General features: G+C 33.0%; 2 long non-coding RNA genes across 3 annotated transcripts; both read left to right on the top strand.

Moving 5' to 3' along the window:
• The first annotated feature begins 10,484 nt into the window (after positions 1-10,484).
• LOC112785144 (uncharacterized) lies at positions 10,485-13,870 on the top strand. The gene is made up of 2 exons (XR_003194166.3): positions 10,485-10,699; positions 13,236-13,870. It is a non-coding gene; the product is annotated as an uncharacterized lncRNA (long non-coding RNA).
• Positions 13,871-21,099: 7,229 nt separating this feature from the next.
• LOC112784137 (uncharacterized) lies at positions 21,100-24,693 on the top strand. 2 transcript variants are annotated; one of them, XR_003193731.3, is made up of 4 exons: positions 21,100-21,712; positions 22,643-22,734; positions 24,076-24,246; positions 24,342-24,693. It is a non-coding gene; the product is annotated as an uncharacterized lncRNA (long non-coding RNA). The 2 variants fall into 2 exon arrangements; XR_003193732.3 differs by having other exon boundaries at positions 21,106-21,718.
• Positions 24,694-24,896: the final 203 nt, after the last annotated feature.

Genomic DNA, 24,896 nt, shown 5'->3' with positions numbered 1-24,896 from the left:
GGGAGTCATAATTAGGTTGGATAATAGAATGTTATAATGAGTAATTAATTTTGGCTGATTAGGGGCCAAGCCTTAGCCCTTTTTTCGTTCTTGGACAAAAACGTTTTTTTTGTCATAGTCCAAAAAATATAGCAATATTAACAATATTTTTACTCAATATCAAAGAAACCCAAACATCATTCCAATTATGATTACTGACAGAAAAAATAAAAAAGGATCTCGCTGCCTCTACTAACCCTTTCCAAGTTTGGGCTTTCAGTCAATTAACATAATCTATATGCAAAAATTTAATATTAAAACAAGTAATTATGTCACGTCCAAAATAATAATAATAATAATAATAATAATAATAATAATAATAATAATAATAATAATAATAATAATACAGTTTGTTAGAAATAATTTAAGCAACATTTAATTGAATCTGCATCTGTTATATAAAATAGTTTATAGCTAATGTTTAGTAATATTAATTTAATGAATCATTTTAAATTAAAATAAGAATACTATAATAGTGAATCAAATAATAAAGTTTGATTTGTTTTGTATTTATTTAGATATCTAAAAATACTAAAATATATATCACGTCCACAAAAAATGATTTTTCTCTTATAGAATTGCAAATTATATATTTTATTAAATATTATATGAACACATTATTATGCACATAGTATAAGAAAAAGGGAAAAAAAAAAGAAAATACATAATGGTGAATACATACTAAAATATTATCAAAATATACTGTTGTTAAGATATAATATAAATGAAAAATTATGTATGTATGAACAAATACTAAATGTGTACGCTTAAACATTATCTTGATGAATTTGGTTACATAATTTAAATTATGAATATTAATTTATTTTTTATAAAAATTTAATTTATAAAAAAATTATTTAAAAATATCTTTACACTATACCCAACCAAAAATTTAAAGACGAAGAAGTTATTAAAAAATTGTTATAAAAAAATATTTATTGCTTCCAAGTGTTAATGTAGACAAAAAATTGTAATGATGAACTAATAATTATAGTATTTATGTTTGTAGCCTGAAATTGTTATTATAGCACATGCTTGAATGGAGAAGTTTGGATATAGAATAATAAAGAATCCTTTTAGGCATACCTGAAGTTAAAAGGTAAATTTATAGAAAATTTTGATGATATATTTAATGGAAGCTAATTTTGATATGCGTATAGTTGTTTTGCACGTACGATTAATTACGTAATGCTACAGGAGGAAAAAACTAATTTTTAAAGTGACCACGTGAATGTCATATAAAAGAACGGATGTGATTGCACGACTGTATAAAATATTTTGCACTGTAGTTAGTTGAAAATTAAACTGATGTTTAACAACAGAAATATACAAAAAATTAGAATTAGAGATCACATGCATTCCATTGTGGGAAACCACTCTAAAGAAAACAAAACCCAATGGGTTCATCATGAACTGGCCTGAGTGGATGAGATTAAGAGCATGCTAATAAATTCGTAATTCTATGATGAATTTTTATCTGAGAAGAGAAAATTTTAACAACTTATGTTGCATTTATTCATTGAGATTGCATGCTTTTGTAAATTTCCTTCTAATTGTGGCTAATTTTTTAAAAAGAAAATACGTTTCATGTTTAAAATTGCCAAATTTAATTCACTTTCATTCCATTCGATACATTGATATATTTGTTTAAGTGATATAAGTTTTAGAAGGTTATGATGGCTTAGGAAGTTAGAGAAAAAACATGCAAATGCGGATGATTCATGACGAAATGAATAGGGTAAATTCTCCAAGTCGTGCGTACGCTTCATCCTCAATCCGTGATCTCTAATTCTAATTTTCGTATATTTCTATTGTTAAACATTAGTTTAATTTTCAACTAACTACAGTGCAAAATATTTTATACAGTCGTGCAATCACATCCGTTCTTTTACATGACATTCACGTGGTCACTTTAAAAATTAGTTTTTTTCCTCTTGTTACGTAATTAATCGCACATGCAAAACAACTATACGCGCATTAAAATTAGCTTCCATTAAATATATCATCAAAATTTTGTATAAATATGCCTTTTAACTTTAGGTATGCCTAAAAGGATTCTTTATTATTCTATATCCAAACTTTTCCATTCGAGCATGTGCTATAATAACAATTTCAGGCTACAAACATAAATACTATAATTATTAGTCCATCATTACAATTTTTTGTCTACGTTAACACTTGGTAGCAAAAAATATTTTTTTATAACATTTTTTTAATAAATTCTTCGTCTTTAAATTTTTGGTTGGGTATAGTGTAAAGATATTTTTAAATAATTTTTTTATAAATTAAATTTTTATAAAAAATAAATTAATATTCATAATTTAAATTATGTAACCAAATTCATCAAGATAATGTTTAAGCGTACACATTTAGTATTTATTTATACATACATAATTTTTCATTTATATTATATCTTAACAACAGTATATTTTGACAATATTTTAGTATGTATTTACCATTATGTATTTTTTTTTTCTTTTGCTTATACTATGTGCATAATAATGTGTTTATATAATATTTAATAAAATATATAATTTGCAATTCTATAAGAGAAGAATCATTTTTTTGTGGACATGTTATATATTTTAGTGTCTTTAGATATCTAAATAAATAAAAAACAAATCAAACTTTATTATTTGATTCACTATTATAGTATTTGATACGCCACCATATACCTCGGCTGACCAAAAAGCTCGGAACGAAAACAGATAAGATCGGGCTCACTGATTTGAAAATAAAGAAACGTGCTCAATAAATCTGATCATCAAAACAGAATACGATAACCAACCTACAAACTCGGACTTATCCACAGCAAACGGGTAAAGCAACGTCTATAAAGCCGAACTAATATTCTCGGCTAAAGATCATGTTCTATTCTCAGTCTTCATTTTTTACTTGATACACTCACTAGAGATTATTATTGACTTGAGCGTTGGAGTATCTTTCGCAGGTATTCTCGCCGCAGTGTTCGGTCCTGGCCGACGTATAGCTCTTCCTCTCCGCCAGTAATCTGCTCGGAATCGCTAAAGCTCAGCCACCCCAGTACTCAGACGAATCAGTATTCTTATTTTAATTTAAAATGATTCATTAAATTAATATTACTAAACATTAACTATAAACTATTTTATATAACAGATGAAGATTCAATTAAATGTTGCTTAAAATTATTTCTAACTAACTGTATTATTATTATTATTATTATTTTGGACATGACATAATTACTTTTTTAATATCAGTTTTCTGCATATGGATTATGCTAATTGGATGAAAGCCCAAACTTGGAAGGGGCTAGTAGCGGCAGCGAGGTCTTTTTTTATTTTTTCTGTCAGTAATCATAATTGGAGCGGTGTTTGAGTTTCTTGGATATTGAGTAAAAATAATGTTAATGTATGCTATATTTTTTGGCCTATGACACAAAAAAAATGTTTTTGTCCAAAAACGAAAAAAGGGCTAAGGTTTGGGCCCCTAATCAGCCAACATTAATTACTCATTATAACATTCTATTATCCAACCTAATTATGACTCCCCTCACGTGATTCTAATAAGCTTTTCCTGTAACCTCTTTGAAATACTGAACAATTTATCCCTTACATATACCACCTGTCATAACCACAACTTGCCACCGATTATCCACACATGTAGATACTAAGTTACTATCTATACCATAGAACTTGCCTAGTTACATTGCCTTAACGAATTATTCTATATCGGTTTCAATTTAAATCACTTGGTTAGCCCTGCTTAAACCGAATCACAACAACCAACTGTTCCCTTTGGGCTGTCCCATTTTCCAGGGCCATGCTGGATAGTGGGAACAATACATCCCTCCCACTCACTAACACACAATATTTTAGGGGGTTGGGAGCTGCCCAAAAATCTGCTTTCTCCAAGGCCCACACCCAACAAAAATCCACACGCCTAACCAACCCTGAATCAACAGCTCAAGCTATCTTTATGAAAACGGCTAGGCTCACTCCATCTAAGCCTACATCGAATATCTACCCTCGCAGCCCCCTCCGTTATGCAAACCCAACGGCACACGTGTCCCATCTCTAGGCAAAAAAAAAATCTCTTTACATCTTTCCCAACTTTTGATCTTTACTGTAGAGCGACCCATAAAAATTGGATTGAATAGTGGATATTATGGGATAAGTGAATAGTACCTCATCTAATCTCATCATGATGTATTTTTATACTATTAACCTCTTTGAATAACGGTTCCTTGTCTTTGGTAGCGTTTGGTGGAGAGACAGAGATGGAAAGACTGAAACGGAGAGACAGAGACTAAGAGATAGAGATTGAAATAAATCTCAGTATTCTGTTTGGTACAAAGTGAGAGACAGAAATTGAAACAAGAATGAAATTTTAATTTAATTTGTACAAAGGGTAAAATTGGAATTAATTAATTAAAATAATGAAGGTATTTTAAGTATAAAATGTTATTAAAGTTTTAGTCTCCATCTCTAAAAATTTTAGTCCCCTGTGTTCCCACTTTTTTGAGGTATTGAAATATTAAAATTTTGAGAACAGAAACAGAAATTTTAGTACCAGTCTCTGAACTAACAAATATGATACCAAATCTCTGTCTCCCAATCTCTGTCTCAGTACCTCAAAAAAAATACTACCATATGAGTATTAACAATAGAGGAGAGTATATCAGATAACTGTTGACATGTTATCCTAATTACGCGATCCTTCGGTATATTCCTTTTTCATTCAGATTTTACGAAATCTTCCAATATCTTTTCAGATTACTATGACCTATTGCCAGTCAAGATCTCGATTTTTGGGCTTGAACCTAGTATAGAACAGTGCCTTAAACTCAGTTATCCATCTTTTCAAGGAGTGGGTAAGCGAGTTCTCTTCTGCCCAAGCCCTTTTGGTGCCCAAACCTTTTGGTTCTTTTGTTTTTCATTTAATTATGAACGGATACCAAGTAATTACTTTTTTTTCTTTCTTTGAACTTCATTCAAAACATCTGCACCTATCCCTTTCTTTTCCATCAATCATTTTCCTCTCTCCCATATCTCTTCTCAGAAATCTTCTGGTTCTTTGAGCCCTTGAACGAGCACTAAATTCCACTTTAAAAATTCACAAGTTTAAAAGCTCAATTTTATTGAAATATTAAATTGAAATTCAACGTTCTTCAAAATTTAGTAAAAAGTCATAAAATTTAAAATCAATACTGGGAATTTAATTCCGAGTCATTCTTTCTAAGAATCACAATTGAGTGCATATCCTTGGCTATGAGAAAAAATAGGGTTCGAATCACAATCACAGAAATTGCAAAAATTAAAGAAGCAAGTAAGATATTAAACTAGGAGCAATTAAGGGAATTAACTAGAAAATGCAAGTAAATTCAATTGCTAAATGATATTGACAAAGGTTGAGAGTCAAAGATCACTATTCTTGTCATTGACCACAAACATAATAATTATGAAGAGTTAATCCCACTTCGTCAACCTTTACACTTTGAGAAAAGTCAAGTAGGCGTAATTAATCATAATCCATACATCCTAACCAACTTACTAATTGAATTAGTAAAAGATTAGCATCAATGGAAACAACATTAATTAACAACCTTAAGACTGCGTTTGTTTCTGAGAATAGGATAAGACAAGACACTGAGAACAAGATACAAAAGACAAAGACACAAAATTTTATGTTCTTGTATTCGGTTTGATGATAAACTAGAACAAATTATAAAAATTCAATTTATTCTCATTTTTTCATTCAAAAAATTTAAAACAAAAAATATAATAATAAAAAATAACATTATGGAAATTAACAAGAATAATGAAAGAAAAAATGAAAAATAAGTTGTATCCCTTGTTAGTGTCTCTGTGTCCTTTCTGTCATGATGAATACAAAATACACTAATTCATTATCTCTGCACACAATGTCGCTGTCCATGTCTCATATGTCAAATACGATTTTGTGTTTCTATCCATGCCTAAGCGAGAATTGCTCGCCTACGGGAGATATGCTCGCCCATGCGAGGTGCTAGCAATCTCTACTCTGAATTGCTTCCCGAATTCGCTTCTTCACTCCATTCGTTTTGATTCTTTGAAGTCATTGAAGTATTTAACCCTGAAACACTTAAATGAAATTGATCACGGCATCGAATAACATAAAAAGGAATTAAGAAATTAATGATCAGGAACACAAAAAAGCATCCTTTTAACACACAAATTTGTTGGAAGCAAGATTCGAAAAACTCAATTAATTTAGTCAAAATTGTGCAAGTTTATTAATAAACCCCATTCTTTTTAATTCAATTTATAACGATAAAATAGAGTTTATCAGTTTTTATCCAAAAAATATTCCCTCTCATACTAGAAAACCTTCTAGGTACATATATCATTCTTTCTTATTTCACTTGCTTCTTTGCTTTCTCCTATTTTTTATTTACGAGTTTTCTTCTTCGATCATCTACATGTCCATAAAATGAGTTTGAATTCATCTTGCTATTTATTTGGGTGCGTGCATGTTTGAATTCCTTATGATGTTTATCCAGGTGTATTTTATTTGACAAGTATTTAACTTTATTCATTCTCCATCATCCTTTTACCATTCTGTTTTGTGTTTCGTATCTTGCTGCATTTGTTTTGTTTTTTGCATCTTACTACATTTTTTCCTTTACAAACTCAACAAAGTACCCACTTTAGGGATGTCAAACGAGCTAGCTCGGTCTATTTAGGCCCGACTCATTAAGCCCGCGGGTTAAATGAGTTGGCCCATTTAAACCCGTTTTATTCGCAGGCCATAATTTTTAGCCCGGACCGTTTTTGGTCGGTCCGATGGGTTAAACGGGCCAACCTGTTTATTCTTTTATTTTATTTTTTAAAAAATATTTAGACAAAAAATATCACTTTTTGGTCAAAAACCTTTAAAAAATAATATTTTTTTAGTTGATGGGTCAAATTTTCGGATCGGATCGGGAGAAATGTCGTCTAAAAGTGCTATTTTTTTGAAAAAAATGTAAAAAAAATAAACGGACCACTCGTTTAGCCCGCGGGCTAGTCCGTTTAACCCGCAATTTTTTTTCGGGTTAATCAGGCTCAACCCCTTTAGCCTGAAATTTAAACGGGCTTAATTTTAGAGACAAAGTCCGCCCATTTAAATGGATAAATGGGCTGGCCCGATGGGTTTAAACCATTTTGACGGCCCTACCCACTATTGAGTGCTTTAAATTTTATAAGCATTGTTTATTGTTTTTTTTTTTTACTAAAACAAAATATTTATAAATGGCATTTTGTTGACTTTGTTTTAGGAAAAGGGAGCTACTCAAATGAAGATGCAAAAAACATCTTTTTATGAAGATGCTTTGTATAAAAGTGTAATTTATTAATTTGGCCACACTTCAAATAAAAACAACACTTTTATAACATATCAAAATCTAACCCTACACTCCATCATCTAAAGGTCAAAAAGAAAAATCATCACATGAAGACAATTATAATATCTTGATGGGAGTATCCACCTTAGGAAAATAGTGCGAAGCAGAGCTAGGCCTTCATCTAGTAATCAATTTGAACCTAACCTTAGCCCAGTCCATATTTACCCCCCTTTGAATGTGATGAAACCTCATGGGATTCACCTATATACATGGGTATCTAAGGAAGCCCTTGGAACCCCCTCTAGAGTCACCCAAGAATATTTAGATACTTTAGTGGCTGCCAATATCATTTTTCCCTAACCATAACGTCGAGTATAGGTTCCTTCTCCATGAACCCAATGAGCGAATTTGCTTCGTAAACAACCGAGATGGTGTTCTTCCAAACTGATGTGGGTTTATGACATTTTGTTTACTATATTAAAAGTGAAAATCCCTTTTTCAAATTTTCAACAAGAGATTCTATCTCATAATGGTGTTGTTACCTCCTAACTTCATCCAAATAGTTGAGCTATTATTAGAGCCTTTGAGATAGTTTGTGAAGTTTTAGAGGTTTAGATCTCTAGTAATGTATTATTTTATTTCTTTAAATTTACGATTTAGAATGTAGCAACCAACCAAGATCGTGGTTTCCTTTCCTTCTCAACCGGGTAGAAAAAGTTTTGAGATCTATGAAGAATATTTTTTAAAATTTAAGGAAATGTACTTTAAGATCCAGGCTACTCCTACCATCATCCTTTCTTCTTAACTTTAGAGGGTGAAAAGAGTTTTGACCTTTCTTGGAGGCTCAATTCCGAATCTCCAAAGATTTTACTTGGCCAACTCTCTCCAAATAAGAAAGACATCATAAACATCATTCTAAAAACACGGGGGTGATAAAAATTTAGATTTAAACTTGCTTTGAGTGATATACGAGCTGGAAAAGAGTGCATTGGCAATGAAATATTTTATGAGCTTACGTTTTTCTACTTGTGAAATATTTAATGCCTTTATTTACATGTGTCATGCAGTTGAAATGGTTGGCATATTCACATCCTTAGTGTAGCTAAGATAGAAAATTTTATCTGACCCTGCCCCTCAAAGTGAATTGAAATCTCACGAAGTTGAATCCTTGGCTACTTCTATGGTATATCTTATGGCTCGGAATTTAGTGGTGAAAAGGAGAAATTTTCTTGAGCTAAAAGAGTTAAATTCTCCACCACCTCCTGAACTGAAAAAGAGAAAAAGACATAAGAAAGGTAAGGATGTTAGCACATCAGGAAGCACAAAGATTTCAATTCCATATTTTTTATTGACCAACATTTAATTAATACTGAAATAGAGAAGATGCTCAAAGCTATCCCTGATAATGAGAGTATTATTTGATTACAAAGAACGTTGCTCAGAGAGGCAGTATATTGTTACGATGTTAAAAAAAATTAGTAAGATTCCGATCTTGCAGCAGCTAATTGATCAGAAAAATCTTTCTTCCAAGGTTGAAAATCTAGAGAAAGGTAAAACAGACGCAGAAAATCAAGTAGCCAGGCTCACGACCTCCCTGAAATTGTAGAAGAGAAACTAATGTCTCTTAAATCTGAAAAGACCAGACTCGCATCGAGAAAGTAGCTTCGAATAGCTTGGCTATGATCAAGAAGAATATGATTGATCAATTTAAATTAATGGCCCCTGAAGCAGATGTTACCATGATAGGGACTTACTGCTATGTGAAGATGAAAAAATCGTAGATTACTCTTAAGTTATTTGTAACTTTTAATTATTTCTTTTTAATTTCCTTTTATGCAATCCTTTTGCTAGACAAATGTAATAATGATTTTATGATAATCCAAAGTTCTGTTATTATTATACAATGAATTTTAATAAGACTTATTTATTTCATAGCTAAGTAGTATAATTTGTCAAAGTATAATTATTTAATGAACAAAAACAATTGATCATTTTATTAATAAGAAAATGTAATTTGGGCCTCATTAAAAAATCTTCCAAAGGAAAAATAAGTGTCCTACATAATCACTAAGAGTAATACTTATGCAAATGGACAACAAGCCATTTTCTCGGCATTTCAACTCCTTGTGGTGTTTTCAACTTATACGCACCTTTTCTTAGAACCCCTTTAACACGATTGGTCCTTTCCAGTTAGAAGATAGCTTTCCTCTTGCAATTGATGCCGAAGTGCCAACATCAGCTTGCTGCAAAACTAATTCTCCTTCCTTAAAATCTCTTGGCTTTAGTTTAGTATTATACCTCTTGGCCGCTCTTTGCTTCAGTGTCTGTTCTATTAGGTTGGCCATAGAGCGTACTTTTCTAGAAAATCCTTTTCTTTACCTTCACTTACCAATTTCTCAAGAAGGATCTGAGGGCTAGGTTTTCCAATTTTCACCAGTATTACAGCTTCTTCTCCATAAGTCAATCGAAAAGGTGTCTCCAGTTGTGGATTGTGGAGTTGTTCTGTATGACCATATAACTGCTCCAAATCCTCTACCTACAATTCTTTAGCATAATCTAACATTTTATTTAAACCATTCAAAATTACTTTATTAGTAGCCTCTTTTTGTCCATTCGACTGGAGATGTTACTAAACAAAATACTTGTTTGATACCAAAGAGTTTGAGATAGCTCTGGAACTTGGCATGTAAAAAATGTGTATCATTGTCAGTTATGATAGTCTCGGAAATCCTAAACGGCATTAGGACTTGATTCCACACAAATTTACCATAATAAACAACGGTAATTTTAGCTAAAGGGGAAGTTTCTATCCATTTAGTAAAATAATCCACAGCCATATGATAAAAAAATTTAACTTGCTCTGGTGCCAATGAAAAAGGTCCTAAAAAATTCATTCCCTATTTATCAAATCGCCTTGTCAGAATCACAAAGACAAGATCATGTGGTGGGGCTTGATGTAATTGGCGTGCATTTGACACTTTGAACACTTTTTTACATAATCAATTGCATATTTAATAAGGGTTGGCCAATAATAACCTTCCCTTAAGATATTTTGTGCTAACAATTTTTTCTCCATAGAATGCCTAAAACACCCTTGATGGACTTCATCTAAAACATGTTATTTAGTTCGGACCAAGGCATTTGAGTAAAGATTGGTATGTATCTCTTTTGTACAACTGATCATGTAGAACAGTGTAGGTGATGCTGCCATCCTGAGCTTGCTTGCTTCATTGGGGTCATTTGGCAAGACTCCTTTTCCAAATAATCCCAGATAGAAGTCATCCAAGATACTGCACCTTCTCTAATCACCATTACTCTCAGGTTCCAACAAACTTTAAAAGATTCTTGCAATACTTCTTGAATTAGTGTTTCATTACCACCTTATAAAATTATGCTAGCTAATTTAGACACCACATTGGCCCTTATATTCTATTCTCGTGGAACATGCTTTATCCCAAAATATTTGAAATTCTTTGCTTTTTCTTTGACTTTTTGCAAATATAATTAAATAAAGAGATCTCTAGTTTGGTACTACTCCCCATTAATCTGCGAGGTCACGACCTGAGAGTCGCTATGTAGAATAAAATTGGAAGCTCCTACATTCGTTGCAAGGTATACTCCTGTAAGAACAACCTCATATTCAGTCTGGTTATTAGAAATCATAAATTCGTACTTGATGGAACCTTCAATGAGGATATCATTTAATTTCCTTTAATTAGGATAAGTCTCGCACCCTCACCTTGACGATTTGAGGCACCATCAATATATAATTCCAATGCTAAGAAATTAAACCAATGCTCGTGCCTTAATGACATGCTGAGATTCCAATTGTATATCAAATTATGATAGTTCAATCAACCAAGTAACCATGCAACCAGCCAGGTCAGGTTTTTGTAAAATTTTTTCAATTGGCTGATCAATACAAATAATGATCGTATGACTTTGAAAATATTGCCTTAATTTCCTAGTTGAAGTGAGTAAAACAAACACCAAATTTTCAAGCTTTGTATATTTTACTTCTGTCCCTTGTAGGAATTTGCTAAGAAAATATACAGGCTTTTGTTATCGACTTTCATTTTCAATAATTAACACGAAAACTATCACATCATCTACTATTGACAAGTAGAGATATAACGGTTTGTCAAGAATGGGTTTTGTTAGAATTGGAGGAGAGGATTAAGTTTCTTTAAATTTTAAAAATGCTTTCTCACACTCTCATTCCAAACAAATTCCTTACCTTTCTTCATGAGATAAAAAAAGGGGCACGCCTTTTCTGCATATGACCCGAGAAACCAAGATACCACTACTAACCTTCCTGTTAATCGCTCCATATTTTGGCATTTTGGGGACTTGACATCTCCAAAATAGCTTTGCACTTTTTAGGATTTGCTTCTATACCCCTTTGAGTAATCATGAATCTAAGAAACTTCCCTCTTTGGAATTCAAAGGAACATTTGGCAGGATTCAGCCTCATTTAATGTTCATAAACACCCAAAAATTTTCTTCAAATCTTCTATTAGACCAGAATCAGAACTAGTCTTACAAGCATGTCATTAATATACACCTCCATGTTCCTTCGAATTTAATGCTTAAAAACTTTGGCCATAAGACTTTGATAAGTCTGTCTGCAATAAGTCCCCTCTGAAGTAATAAAATCAGTATTTTCTTCATTAGGTTTGTGCATCGGTATTTAGTTATAACCTGAATATGCATACAGGAAACCTAAATACCGATATCTTGATGATGAATCAATCAAGTTATCAATGTTTGGTAATAAAAAAGAGTTTTTGGGACAGACTTTGTTTAAGTCTATATAGTCTATGCACATACACCATTTTCCATTAGCCTTCTTAACCATTAGCACATTGGACAACCAAGTGGAATAAGTCAACTCTCTTATAAACCCTGTATTTAACAAACCTTGTACTTGATTTTTCACCTTAATAGCCCTATCAAGAGACATCTTATGGCGTCTCTGAGCTACCAGCTTTACTGAGGGATCAATTTCTGGCACGTCGAAGGAACCCAGACGAAGAAATTACTATTTGCGTTAAGGAACTCATGTAATTCCAACATTACTAGAAAAGGTAAGTCTCTGTTGATCATGGTGTATTTTTCAATACTTTGTCTAGTTTAGAATTGTTCCAATTCTCCACTCGACCTTGGCCTTGGTACCTTCTATGTAGGGATTCAAATCCACCAGAAACACTCCTGTAGCCTCTTTAGTCTTGCTCTTTATGCTAAGCTTTGTGTTATGACGAGTAATGGATACAACTTGGTCTCCCATTAAAGTTGCAACTTTATTATCATCAGTCAGGAAATTCATTATCAAAATTCTATTAGAAATGAAGGTCAAGATGTCATTTAAGGTTTTGTGATCCAAAATTACATTATAGACCATGAAATTCCTTAATACCACAAACTCAGCTTGTACTACCCTCATCATACTGCCTTCACAAAAAAGTTACTAGCAAATCTATTGCGCTATCAGGTTTGATGAATGGTCACCCAAGCCTACTACTCTAGGTAAATGAGATTTTAGATGGCTGCCCTTCAAATGCAATGCATAAAATGCATTCTGGAAAAGCAAATTCGAGTATGCTCTAGTATCCACAAGAATTCGTTTCAACACCCCATTTTTGAGTTTAGCAATGATCACTAAGGCTTCGTTGTCTCCCGACATACCTCCCTTAAAATCATTAGCCATAAATTTTATTTCAGGAATTGGTGAAACTTGTCTTTGAAATTTTGTTGTAAGTATTTTCAAATCTTTCCTTACTATATTTACGGATTTTGGGAACCTGTTCTTTCCAACTATCACATTAACTATCACTGGACCTGTGTCATTGTTTTGCAGAAGAGATTGATTTGCCATGTGGTTGTGGCCTTTCCACTCATCATCCTTTCTTGTGGCTTTCTTGACAGACGGAGGTGGTGCACAAACTCACTTAACTTTCTGTCTTTAATGTCCTACTCAAGGGCATTCTTCAAGTTGAAACAATCTTCTGTTTGATTCCCATGTGCTTTATGGTAGTCATAGAAGAAGTTGTGATTCAAAGTTGGCCGAGGATTAATTGCTCGAGCTTTAGGCAAAATACCTCTTTGAGAAATTTGTTGATACATCTCATATATAGAAGCATTCAATGACATGTAACTAGCAAACTTGCCAACCTTTGGGACTTGGGGTCGCAACACTGGATTAGACATCAACCCTTCTACCTTCAATGGAGGGACAACATTCTTCCTTTTGGATGCGACTACCCAACTCACATCTTTATACCTCATATACTTCAATGCTACCTGTTAAATTTCTTCCAGAGAGGTCAAATATCGTCTGAAATCTCCTTCTTGTAAACCGGCAAACAGGCACAAGATAATCACCTCAGGAACTCAGGTATTCACCTCTAGCAATGCTTTATTGAAGCAATCCATGTATTCTCAAATAGTTTCTCTTGGCTTTTATTCAATACTAAGGAGGAAAATCAGGTGTTTTGCTTGTGCCCATCTTATGGTAAAATACGCTAGAAATTTGATAGATATATCAGAGAAGCGGATTATGGAATCGAAAGGTAATTAGTTGAACCATTTGATTGCCGAGCCTAAAAGAGTGACAAGAAAAATGTTGCGACAGATAGCATCCTCAACACCCTCCAAGTTCATTTGAGCTTCGAAAGCTGGAAGTTGTTCTTGTGGATTCGTAGTGCCATCATACTTTATATCTGTTGGCTTATCAATATTCTTAAGCAAGCAAACACGCAACATCCTAGTTGCAAAAGGGGTGCTACTGATCACCGCAGGCTCTTGGTAATCATGACGCCTTTTATGGCTGCGACATCTAGAAGAGTTTGATTTCTCACGTCTTGGTGGAGAGTTTGAAATTGTTCTAGATCGTCTTGCAGCCTCTCGGGGTCATGCCTCCTCCTCCTCCTCCCTATAGGGTGTGCCTCCTGACTTCTGGCACGCTAGGACCGTAGTGCTCATGACCTCTGAGCATCTTGCACCTACCTTTCCAATTGTTGGATCTTCTACGCCATTTCCTGCATCATTCTTGCGTTGGCATAAGCTTGACCATCTTGTGGCCACACCCCAGCACTCACTCCATTCAGATTTACTGGTGGTTACTAACCATCATTCCCGAGGTTCCTAGCTTTTCCATGAGCTTGGCGAGCCCAGGCTCTGGGATCATAGTTCTGTCTTGAATTATTATATTCATGGTCTGAGTGACATTAGTGTGTTGGACACTTTGTTGTCATGCTGCACCATTATTTTGTTCATTTTCCAAAGTTTCGTGACCAATCCCATGCAAATGTGGTGTTTGCAGGGGAACTTGCAGGATTTCAGCATCCCCCACATTCCTTGTATTCTCCTTATTTGCATCAGCAGTAACTCATGACATGAAGACTTTGAGGTCCCCACAAATGATACGAAATGTTCAGATGTTTAAGAACTTATCAGTATGGAATGTTGGAATTTTAGTTTCTCTAGTACACAAGCGGGTGTTACTACCTATAAGAAAGACACTCTGATGTCTAAATGAGTAAAAATTGAATTGAATAGTGGATATTATGAAATAAGTGAATAATACCCCCACTAATCTCATCCTAAAATATTCTTATATTATCAACCTCTTCGACTAACAATTCCATGTCTTTATGAGTATTAACAACAGAGGAGGGTATATTGGGTAACCATTGACACGTTATCCTAATTACGTGGATATTTGGGTATATATTCCTTTTCCGTTCAGATTGTACAGAATTCTCTAACATTTTTTTGGATTATTTGGACTTATCACTAGTTAGGATCTCAGTTTGTGGGCTTGGGCCTTGTAAAAAACAAAGACCTAGCATAATTTGAATTTTAATATACATCATGTAAATATCAAAAGTTGTTACATTGTCTCTAAATGCAATATGTAAAGTTGTTCATTTGGATCCAATTCCTTTCGACATGGAAAGAGACTGGTAAACTGCATTTGAAGTCACTAATTTACTTATGTGTAATTTGATATCCTCAATAAAAATTCAAATTTTACATTTAATATAAATTTAAACTTTGGGGACATGAAAAAAAAAGTCATAAACAATGGTCGAGCTTTCTAATCTCTAGATATGAACTTCTTTAGATATCTATAATTTAAGTATATTAATTAAGTTTTTAATGATTTAATTACAACATCAAAAGTATATTAATTTAAAAATATTTTTTTATTTCTATATTTTGACAAGTTTTCATGATATGTTTATTATTAATACTGGCATCTTGTCAATCATCCTACACCTGTCAACTCACATTTTATTAGTTATTTTTTATATAATACAAAAAAAAAATATTTGCTAACTATAAAAACTATAACTTAAAAGAATCAACTTCGATTTTTTATTAAAACTACGAGAGAAACAAAAAAAAAGTGAGAAATGAAAAATTCAATTCAAATAACTACAATTCTCTTTATATATAGGTATAGATAATGTCTTTTTTTTTATTAAACAATTATTCAATTATTTTTTATCATTTAATTACAAAGTTGATACTCTATAATAGTCATAATAGAAAATTTTCGATGAAAACAATTATTATATGTAAGATCAAAACTAAATTTTATAAAATAATAAAAATAAACAAATGATATGTATATTATCTCAATCAAATATTATGAAATGTTACTAAACACTAATAATCTCATTTACATTTGAAAAATAGATTTGACTTTGGGTGATTGACTAATTGAATTATTTTTATTATTATTACTCTCATTATCATTATTATTATTACTAGTTGTTTATTTTTTGTTGAGTATATTTAATTTTTTTAAAATCTTAATCAATTAAATATATATAATACAATAATTTTTGTTGTTGTATTAATATTTAATAACAACTTTTTTGATACATAAATAAAACTTTTTTAAATATGAGCGCAAATCTATTATCAGAGAGAGAGAGATTAGAAAAAAAATGGTTAAAATAGAAATTTGTGGAAAGAAGCTCAACAATAACAAAGAATTGCATTAATAAGTAATAACGTCAATAGTTTTAATTATTACTTGGTTGACACAGTCAATCAATGCAAAGAAAGTTTAATCTTTATTATAAACACAACTTCGCTAAGTAACTAACTAAGACACCAGCAAATAGAAATCAACTAATATATGAATTACAATTCAACAAAGAGAAAAAAAATCTTTAAATCCACACACCGTGGTCCAAAATTGCATAGTTGCGCCACGCAACCCACCACTATTCGTCGCTCAGAATAATCCGCGTCGCCCACCACCTTCGCTCGCTCAGAAGTTCGCAGCTCCCACCATTGTTTGTCACTCAGAATCATTCGTACTGTCCATTATTATCTGTCGAGTCTTTTTTTTTTAATTCTCTCTTTGCAGGAACGTGAATTCAAATTATCATATGAAACATCCAAAATCCAATGAAAAGAAATATCCAAAATCTAAAAAAAGAAAAATCTAAAACTAAATGAAAACAAACCTCCAAAATTATTGTAAAAGGAATATCCAAAACTTAACAAAAGAAACATCCGAGACGTAACAAAAAAGAAATATTCAAAATCTAAGAAAAAAGAGATGTCCAAAATCCTTTAAAAAAAAAACTAAAACCTAACAAAACTAGACCTCCAATATTATTGGAAAAAGAATACATAAAACTAAGAAAAAAAAGTCTACAATTATTAAAAAATATCCAAAACCTAAAAAGAAGAAACATCCAAAACATAAGAAAAAAAAATATCTAAAACACATTAAAAAGACACATCTAAAACCTAGGAGAAAGAAACATCCAATACTAGAAAAAAAAATCATCCAACACCTATAACAACAACGATAACAACAACAAGAACGCCACATGTTGCATAACCATGATAGTCACTCTCTCGTGTGCCATCGACTATGGAGGACGTGCTACTTCTGCCGGTGGGTGATTGGTGTGTGACAAACAATGATGGACGGCGCGGCACTGTGGCGCAGATTTGGCGTGGCACAGCGGCTGCGCAGAGTGGAGGAGACTGTTGAATCCATATTTGATGATAAATTTTGGCATGAATTGAATGGATGTTATCACATAAACTCACATTTAGTCACTTAAATAGCATACCTTTGTGATTTCCTTCCAAATTGCACTTAATTGTAAAAACATGCTTTTTAGCCTCCAAAAATGCTAATTTTAATTTTCTTAAATTCCATTCGATGACTTGATATGTATGTTTAGTGATTTCAGGTCTTAAGAATCAAGGTTAGATTGGAAGAGGTGGAAAAAGGAGCAAGCAAGAATAGAAAATCATGAAGAAATGAAGACTTTGGATTTCTGCAGCCATTCGTACGCATCATTGATGCCGCGTACGCATCCTTCATTTTATCTTCATCCGCGTACGCGGACCACACTGCCACATACGCAGAATGCTGGCACGTGCCTCATTAGTGGAAACATGCTGGGGCGATTTTTGAGCTCCTTTTGGCCCACTTTTAAGCCCGATTCGAAGATTAGAGGCTGAGGGTGAAGCAAGCTTGGAGACAACAATTCCATTAGGTAGATTTTACATAGTTTTGACTTTTTGAGAGAAAAATGCCTCATTCTCTCTAGATTTTAGTGTTCTTTGTTTATTTTTACTTTACTCCATGGATTAGACCCTTGTTAATTTCAGTTTTATTACTATAATTGTAATTCCTCTTCTCTAATTTTACTTAGCACTCTTGCAATTTTAGTTATTGTGGGTTATGACTTTGGATCTTGTTGGATTTAATTTCTAGTAATACATTGAGGTTATCTTGTTTCAATTGTGTTAATTGCTTTGTTATTGTTGATCATTAATAGTGGGTAGCTTTAATTTGGATTGCTTTCTCAATTTCATGATGTCTTTTGTTATTGCTCACCAAGTGTTTGAGAAAATATCATTTATGATTATGGAGTAGATTTTCATTCTTGGCTTTGGGGTTAAGTAATTAGAGCCTTTTGAATTGTAAGAATCTAGTGTTGATTGGTAATTGAAGGTTGCTAGTTAGCTTGAACTCCACTACATCTAGTCTTTCACTAGGAATTGACTAGGACTTGTGGATTAGAGTTAATTGTACTCACTTGTCTTTCCTTTAATTGTTAGAGGATAACTAAGTGAGAGTAATAAACATTTACCATCACATTTGAGGAAGGCAATAAAAATAAAAATTCTAATTCTCATCCCTAACTAAGGTTTCTTATATTGATTAATTGTCATTTCTCTTGTTGACTTTGCTCCCTTGGTTCTCTTAGCTTGATTCCTTAAATTTAGTTATATGTCATTATTGTTGCTATTTTTATTGTTGCTATCTTTAAAGTGAAAAGTTTTTTTTTTTTTATAATAAAATCAACAACTAAATTGCCAATTTAGTTTTTAAAAATAGCGACAGCTTGGCTATCTTTTTATTTTTCTTTGTCATTCTTAATTATTAAAAAGTGATGATGACCTTGTCATCGATTTTAATCTCTAATTCCTATACACTCATTTTTCGATTAATGATCCCTACTTGGAAATAATTGATGGATTATAGATAATTTTTTTTAAAATATATAAATAAAATTTATATTAAATATGACAATACTGAGTTTGTAAATTAAACTTGTTAAAGTAGTAAACAATCCACTCATTTAAAAGATCTAAAACAAGATGAATAACTATAATCATATTAAACAATCTACTAAGAAATAACTCAAGTCCCATTTAAAAATCCACTAATAATATAAAATATCTAAATAAAAGTAAATAACCATACCCATATTTGACTAAATAGTCGTCATTAGAGTTATCAAGGTTGATGTGATCATCCTTCAACTGAGAGGAACCCCTTGACTACAAGTTTTTCCTTGATGGTGGCTTGGACTGTGCCTCTCCTGGAGCTTGGAAAGGTAAAAAGGGGAGGTGAGAGGACACACATGTGATCCAAAACTACTAACAATCATGCCTTTGATATACTTAGTCAATCTATTGATTTGGTTATTGAGTTGTTCCACCAGTGAACCCTTTGTATTGAGATCGTCATGCAAGGAGTTCATAGCTTGCTTCCAGTCTCTTTTACCCTTTTGGAAGTTATTTTTTAGCTTTCTATATTTAGATACATATTCTTCAACTTTTTAATTGAATATTGTGATTCAGTCTCTAAGATCCACAACATCAATAGTGTTGGAAGTTGTTGAGGTTGTCCACTAGTGCACGAAACTGACTCCGCACGTTTCGGACAGATAGACCGGTAAGTATACCAGGTCGTCCAAGTAATACCTCAGGTGAGTGAGGGTCGATCCCACGGAGATTGTTGGTTTGAGTAAGTAGTGGATACCTTGCAGATCTTAGTCAGGCGGATAGAAAAGATAGTTGTCACGAGAAAACACATAAAACAGATAAATAAATAAAACGTTACTAGATAGGTGTAAAATCTATGGTAGGAGAATGGTTGAGGCTTCGGAGATGCTTCTTCCTTCTGGATCAACTTTTCTCACCATCTACTCCAACTTCTGATTGATTCATTCCATGGCAGGTTGTATGTGATTAACGCCAGGTCAGCAGTCATTAATCTCCTCTGCTTCAGATCAAATGCCGGGTCAGCGATCATCCAATCTGAACGGGGGTGAAGCTCGAGCAGCCCATTCTCTTGGTGATCCAAATCAAAACGCTACAGACAAGGTCAGATCTTCCAGATCAGAGAACGCTGCTCCTTGGGATCTAGCCTATACCACAAAGGCCCTAATCGCCCCGCACCTCGGCTGAACTGATGTCTCGAGAAGTCCCCAACGAAGCCGTGGATTAGTAGTCTAAGAGATGTATAATCAAGCTGGTGGTTCAATACTATCCCGTCAAGGAATCGCAAGAACCCATATGGAATTGGGATGACGGTCAAGTTACATTCCCAATCCATTAGGATGAAGAACGAAGATACATCTTAGAATAGAATCAAGCATAGATTGAAGTGGATCGGAATAGTAATATTATTAATTCATAAGAATCAGTAGAGCTCCTAACATTAACCTAGGAGGTTAGTGACTCATACTGTACAAAGGAACAATGTAATTCGAAAATATGGCATAAAGTCCTGAACAAGGGTGATCCTTGTTCTATATATACTAATCTAATAACTAAGGATTACAGAAAATAAGATAAACTAGTCTTGTAGTGCGAAAATCCACTTCTGGGGTCCACTTGGTGAGTATTTGGGCTGAGCTTGAGTGAAATCCATGAGCTAGTACCCCTCTTGGGCGTTGAACACCAACCTTGGACTCCCTTTTGGGCATTTGGACGCCAGCCACTACCCCCCTTTGGGCGTTGAACGCCAGGATTGGGGTTGGTGGCTGGCGTTGAATACCAGTTTTGAGCCTTCATTTTCAAAGCAAAGTATAGACTATTATATATTTGTGAAAAGCCCTGAATATTAGCTTTCCATATCCATTGAGAGCGCGCCATTTGGACTTCGGTTGCTCCAGAAATACTCATTCGAGTGCATGGAGGTTAGATCCTAACAACATCTGTAGTCCTTTCTCTGTGTCTGAATCAGACTTTGCCAAAACTCCTCAATTTTAGCCAGAAAATATCTGAAATCATCATAAAACACAACAACTCAAAGTAGAATCCAAAAATATGAAATTTTCACTAAAACCTGTGAAAATATAATAAAACTTAAACAAAACATAACAAAAACTATATGAAAATGATGCCAAAAAGCGTATAAAATATTCGCTCATCACCCACTAGCTGGTAGTCATACTCTAGAAGAATTCTTTATCTCATTCATGCCATACATCCTATCTGTTCACTTTCCACCACGGTATCGAACCATATGCTTTCCTCAAACACGAGGGTGGATTAGCCAGCCAGCTTCTATAGCAGCATGGGTTTTTGTTAGCTTGGAATATATGCTCCTAATGTGTCTCTTATAAATAGTAGAAATAGTTGAAAATGGTTACAATAATCTTTAATAATTGATATAAAAGAAAAGGCTATGGATTCCTTACTCCCATTTTTATGTAGGAGTATGATTAACCATCATCAAAATAATTACAAAATATACCCCTTTTTTTATTTTTGAAAAAATAAATAATTAGATAATCCCTCTAATTTCTACTTTTTACACTTTTTTCTTTTTTCCTTTTAATTTCAGATTCAAAGAAGAGAAGCATTTGGTCTGCTAGGGTTGTTACCCCTCTTCCAATCACTGCCATTCTCTTATCCTCTCCCTCTCCTGTATCTCTCGTTTGCTTATCTTTGCCGCCGCAACACGCCTCAGACGACACCGTAACCTGCTTTCGCCGCCGCCGCCGCCTCAACACGCTTCCGAGTGAAATAGATACCTGATTGATTCTCTTGGTACGGGTGAGACCATTGATTTATGCCTCTCTCCCCACTTTTTAAGTCTTCCCTTCTCTTAATAGCTTCTTCATCTTAGTAGAATTTATAATCTTAATACTTAGGAAGCACTAAGAGTCACAATATTGAATCTATTAGCATAAAGTTGTGACGTATATAGTTTAAATTTCTGAATGTTAACTTTTGGTCTAATGCATTGATTTGATTTACTTGATTACACTATTACAATCTTGAATGTTGTTTTGATTTCAAAAGAAATTGCTGTAAGTCGTTGAAGTAATCTTAATTATGTGAGACATGAGTCTGAGAGATACATAATGCAAAATTAGTCTTTCTTTATCAATTGAAAGTTAAATCCTGTTGTCTATAGGATTGTTAGACTTAATAATTTATTTATTATTTTGTAATGTGTTTGCATAAAGAATTAATTGATCCAACATGTCCCATAAGAAATAAAAATCTTAATATCTTATAGCAAAAACCTATCTTAATTAATTTTGGATTCTTTTCGTAACATCTTCTTTTAGTTATACACAATAAATATACTTCCTGTCATCCTAATGTAGTAGATTTGTATTCATGATATATATAACAATTGTATTTTTAAGACATTTCTTATAGTTAATGCGTTAAACACTTGAACATGTATATATAGGAGTACAATAAGAAGTGGTTATGGATGTATGTTTCTCTATTTTGAGTGTTGATGTGAATAATAATGGAAACTGATGCATCTATTTATAGTGCTTTTGGATGGAACCATGTTGAATTATATTGGTCAATTTAGACTATAAGGATATTTTATTTTATTCGCATCATTGCATTGTTAGTATTAACACATTTTACAAATATATATTAGTTATATCAAATTTTTCAGTTTTGTTTTTGTTTTTGATAGTCAAATGAGAATTTATGACCTTGTGTAATCAGGTGACACACCTTAATAAACCCAGACTGGCTAATTGATTCATACGTCCGAGTGCAGGGGAAAAAAGTAGTTCACTGAACAAGCACTTGTTGAGGTAAATTTATTATCTTTAGATGTCTCATACTGTTATTTGTGTGAATGATTTTGTGGCCGCAGTCACTACCTGTTCACGATTATGGCAGTGTTTCTCTCAATCCTATGTTTATGTTATTTTTTCTTCATTTATTTTGAAATCTAATTTTTATTTTGTTTAAGCAACTCTTTCTTTTTATTTTATTTTATTTTCTTTTTCTTTCTTTTAATTGGCAGCTGAAATAGGAAATTTACCAAATTTACTATGTAATCGGCATTTGTATCCAAGTAAATTTGATCTCTGATTGTGTTGGGTGATTGTTTTCAGGAGGAGTGCACCATTAGTCTTATTTAATGTTCTGTAATCTTTCTCTGATTTTTATTTTTTTTTTAATTGAATCTGTACCTTGTTGCTTAAGTGATGATTTTTTTCCTTTATTCTTTTTAAGAAATTGCAAAAATCTGTTCCTTAAAACATTATGAACTCGTTGCTTGTGTATTTCAATGGCGGTGATGGTGAATGAACACAACTTTCCTTGTTTACCGTTATCACTTTATGAATTTCAGTTCCCTAACAACTAATTTTAGGAGTTCAGCATCTACGTAAATAGATTAAAGAAACCAGTTTTGGTATATATGAATTGGTGTGTTCTGCACCATAATTATCCCGTTGCTTCATAGAATAGATCATAAATAATTTATGTTATGTAGAAAGTTTACTTTTGCTTCTAAGGCTTCCTAAAAAATTAAAAGCTGCACAACATATAATCCCGCTGGTCATGATGTGCACAACATGGCTAACCTGCTTTTATCCAAGTTTGAAGAGCCGTATCATCCCATGCATGAGAAATTCAAGGATTCAATGAGGCAGCAAGATCATGATGTTGATGAGGAATTGTAGGCCAGTTCCTGGAATCATGTTTAGCCAGAAAGGGATGCAGAGTTTGCCTCTTGAGAAAATGGATCAGGTGGTACAGATCATAAGGAAGATGAATGGAAACGTAAAGCAAGGTGGGGATGAGATTGAGATTGTTATTGAGGCTGTTGACACTGAAACCCTTTGGGAACTTGATCGGTATGTGACCAATTGGAAGATGATGAGAAAAATTAAGCGGCAGGCACTACTTGGCACCTTGAACAACAATGCCGCACCCAACAAATCCAATGGGGAATGTTCTTTTCATTGTGTGCATCTTCCTTTGTTTTATTGAGTTTGACCTTATCTTCCATATACTATTTTGTGATTATGGTCAAATGTACAGGAATTAGCAACTAGTGATATTAACCCTATTTGTAGCCGTTATCTGTTATAACTATTGGCTGCGGAGTAAAAATGACAATATAATTTGATTACTATTTGTAGATTGATTCAGGGAGTTCCTTGGGGAGTGATTATGAAGCAGACAATCGGCACTTGCAGCAGCCCTACAGGGCTTTTGTTACATATGCTCCAACATGACCAATGTGGGTGAGTTGATGAAGGTGTTTGCTTGATTGAGCATGCCTTGAGCAAACGTTTTGATAAATTAGCAAGGTATGCTAAGTTTAATTTTATTGCTGTGTATATTCTTTCATTGCCAAGGCTTAAGCTTTTGTTGTCTAAATCGGTGGTTGCCTTTTCGGTTGCAGGTGCTGTGAACATTGCTTTGCTGGTGCAGTTTGGGAGTAGCTGTTTGATTGGGTGCTAAGTCCCTTTTCTCGATGTTTGGTAGCGTGCAATAGTTGTAAAATTGATCGTAGGAAATTTAGGCCAAAAAGAGTAGTGAAATGTGGTGAAAATCCTATCAATAATGCCTTAGAGATTAGGAATAGGATGTTGTTCTCTTTTTTAGCTTACCTTGTACACATTACACTAGTAAATAGAGTTATCCTCTTCTAAGGAGGTCTTTTCACGAATCTGTATTTAAACTGTTGAAAAGTATCACCAATCTTAACCAAGGAGTGTGTAGTAAAGGAAGCGAAAATAGAGGATTTTCTTTTATCTTGTTGCTATAAATTATATAGACTAGGCATTTATGGATGATATTTATGGCTGTAAAATTAATGTCATAAATAAAATTAAGAATATAGACTAGAGAGTATATAATTTGCATAGATATAATAATAATAATAATAATAATAATAATAATAATAATAATAATAATAATAATAATAATAATAATAATAATAATAATAATAATAATA

The sequence above is a fragment of the Arachis hypogaea genome, chromosome 20 (assembly GCF_003086295.3).
Source record: "Arachis hypogaea cultivar Tifrunner chromosome 20, arahy.Tifrunner.gnm2.J5K5, whole genome shotgun sequence".
NCBI classification, from domain to species: domain Eukaryota; kingdom Viridiplantae; phylum Streptophyta; class Magnoliopsida; order Fabales; family Fabaceae; genus Arachis; species Arachis hypogaea.
This window is presented reverse-complemented; position numbering and strand designations above follow the sequence as displayed.